Raw genomic sequence first — 3,275 nt, forward strand, 5'->3', positions numbered from 1 at the left:
TCTCACCTGTGATCCAGGTTCTAATTTAGTTTTGACTTGGAGTTCTTAGTGCTCAGTTTTAACACGTCTCATTCCCATGTACAAGGGGAGAGTTAAAGTTTGACTTAGTTGGGTTGCTCAAAAGCTGTCCCAAGAGAAAAATCTGTGTATAAATGATGTATTAAGGCAATGTTCCCAGTGACAAGAGGCAATGGAGTTTGGGATGCAGAGAGGAAAGGCAAATTACTCAAGCTGTGTGATTCCAGGCAAAGAATCCTGTGGTTAAGAGCTCACACCATGCTCTTGGAGGGGGACAAGGAGGCTGGGCTCTCCTGCGCCCATGAGAGGGACTCTCAGGACAGCAGCAGTGGGAACAGAGCAAAGTTCACAGAGCAAACAGGCGATGGGGACCAGAAGGACCTGGCAGGGTGGCAGCCCATGGGACACAGAGGTAAGACCAGACAGAGGTGACAGCAGCTGCTGGAGAGAACAAATAGGGAAGAGAAAAGCAATGGGAGAAGAAGCTGTCATCATTAACAGAGAGAAATAAGGAGTGAGTGCAGCTAAGAGCCATAGATGTGATTACCTTCGTACCCTAAGCTTGCAGGCCAGGGAATCTGCATGCCAGTCTCCACTTGCTGAATGGCAGTTTTCTTTTGATCATCTTCAGTTTTAGGACACTTGAGGCATAGCTGTGGCCAATGACTTGATGCTCATGTGTGTTGTCAGTTGAGCCTTCAAGAGCATCACCTTCCAGCTGGGGAGGGTTCTTCATTCCAGGAGGCTCTAAACCCAGCTCTGAAAATGAAACCACACCCAACAGCGTTCACTGTCATCCATGATCTTACTGTGACTTTCTCTTCCACCCAGGAGGATCATCAGAGAAGGAAAGTGGCCATAAATAAGAAAGTCCAAGGGGTAAAGGGAAGCCAGGAAAGACATTTTGGTATTTTCTGCATTGTTGATTTTTCATGCATCACCCAGTAATGACAAGATTGCCAGGAGGAAAAGGTGATCCAGTTGACAAACATATTCAAAAAACTTAGGATTAATAAACACAAATAGCTTCCAGGTAGATAAGGCAAAGGCAAGGAAATCACACTGGATACAGGCTATGTTTTGGGAGGGAGGAGATTCTAAAAATCAACATTAAATGAACATGAGAGAAAAGAATTGGATACACTAAACATGGGATATTGATGAAATGATCATACAGATATGTATATAGCATATATCTACATTTTATTAAAAATGTATGCCAAATATGCATAATGTATATGACAAATGACATAAATGCATATGTTTATATATAAAAATCTATTGGAAGAAATTATTACATAGGGATGTGGAAGATGTGAATTAGCATTATAATCACTAACATTATAATCTGGTCCATTGAAAATGGAAAAAAATTTTAGAAAAATAAGATGAATGAGAGAGGGAAGACATGGTGAGAAACAAATGCCCTGTTAGACAGCAGGGAGAAGTCACCAGGTAAAGGAGAATGAAACAAAAGGCTTTCACTCTGTCCTCTTGCCTGGAGCCTGGTTAGTGCTCTGGACTCCTGGGGAAGCCAGCAGGTGAGAGTGTTGGAGCCAGGTGGATGAGTCCTGACTGGGGGTGTGGGAATCCATGAAGAAGCAAAAGAGACATCAGTGGGAAGAAATCAGTTTAAATACTCAAAGTTATCAGGGCACGTGTCAGGGACTACACATCCCCCGACACTCACTGAGCGTCTTCCGTGTGGCCTCTCCGGGGATCCAGATGGTGCTCGTTACATCACGTGACCCTCCCTCCTGAGGACATGGGTCTCCTTATTCCTCAGCTGGGGACATCACTTGACAGATGAGCATCAGGCAGCCCCAGGGGCTCCAGGAGTAGATATTGAGTGGGATGGAGAGTAAGGATGAACATGACCCAGGGTTTTAAGGAAATCTGAGCAGAAGTGGATCCCTGTGAGAAGAAAACTGAAGACATGGCCATGGACATGGGTGGAGATGATGAACTAAATGGAGTTTCGTAGAAGAGACAGATTTATACCCTTTACATGAGAAGGTTGCCCTTTTATTCTTTTATTTCAAAACGAGGGGAGAAAACAGAGCAAGAAGCTCAGTATGTCAGGAGACTGACTTGTGGGCCCAGGATTTGCACTTTTACTAATGTGCCTAATAGGTTGTTACTGAAAGTGCTCGATAGGGGAAAATTGACTTTAAAAGGGATGCTGACGGAGAGGAAGAAAACTGGCAAAAGAGACTGTCTAAGAAAACACAGGAAGGGGGTCCCTAGAAAGTAGAGATCCTAACAGTTACTTTCTCAGTTGAAACAACGAATGTCAAGTCATTTCCTAGGTGCTAACTTACCAGAAAACAGAATTAGATAACATCTATTCACAGATTTATTGAGCAATTTTAACTGAATTAGTCCTTTGGAAATTATCATAATTAATGTTATCAGCAATGATTGAATGTAGATATTATTTTTCAGGTCTCTCGGATGACAGAACTGAGATGTAAATGCCAACACCACAAATGACTTGGCCGAGGTGAATAATGAGTAAGGGTTAAACTCAGGACCTGAGAGCTGATTTGATCCTAAACCCCAGGCTCTTGCTCACCTCACTGGGTTGGAACATTGTGGATTTCTACTTGACTCTGAGGAAGCACGAAGAGACCACATTGCCTCCTCCCCTCACAGCACCATGATCACCAACAGCCGGATTAGAGCTTCGTGGTTCCCTTTCCTTCCCTACCTTGCAGGGGCCATTGCTTCCCAGGATCAGCGTTGGCTGTGAAGCTGCAGGTGGTGGAGGAAACGCCCCACCTGGCTAAGCCATAGCCACAGTCAAACCCTTGATCCAGCTGCAGTCGCAGACAATTGGGCACCAGGGTTCTCAGCTCCGGCTGTGCCTGTGAAGCCTCCACCTCTGACAGGTGGTGGCTCAAGTCTCCACTCCAAGGCCTGTAAGGACAGGTGGTGGCTCAAGTCTCCACTCCAAGGCCTGTAAGGACAGGTGGTGGCTCAAGTCTCCGCTGCAAGGCCGTAAGGACAGGCCGCCTGGGTGGGAGCTGAAAGGAGAAGAGGCTTCAGTAGGAACGCTCTCAGTTTTCCCTTTGTTAATCATACCCAGAACACCCATCTCTGGCATTTCCGCCTCTGAGGTAAGCCACCCAGTGGCCCAGGTCACAAAGACAGACATCATGTAAATGGGTGATGTCACTTCCTGTCTGTGCTTGGGGATGCTGAGATGGAAGGTAGCCAGGCTGGATGTCCCTGAAGTGAAAAACAAACCCCCACTT

At 45.7% G+C, this 3,275-nt stretch overlaps 1 long non-coding RNA gene across 1 annotated transcript; it reads right to left on the reverse strand.

Annotated features, from left to right (window-relative positions):
• Positions 1–571: 571 nt before the first annotated feature.
• LOC117087488 lies at positions 572–2,941 on the reverse strand. The gene is made up of 3 exons (XR_004438829.1): positions 2,729–2,941; positions 1,709–1,932; positions 572–777 (listed from the first exon to the last, which is right to left on the reverse strand). It is a non-coding gene; the product is annotated as an uncharacterized LOC117087488 (long non-coding RNA).
• Positions 2,942–3,275: the final 334 nt, after the last annotated feature.

Source organism: Trachypithecus francoisi, unplaced genomic scaffold (assembly GCF_009764315.1).
Source record: "Trachypithecus francoisi isolate TF-2019V2 unplaced genomic scaffold, Tfra_2.0 Contig00660, whole genome shotgun sequence".
Taxonomy (NCBI): domain Eukaryota; kingdom Metazoa; phylum Chordata; class Mammalia; order Primates; family Cercopithecidae; genus Trachypithecus; species Trachypithecus francoisi.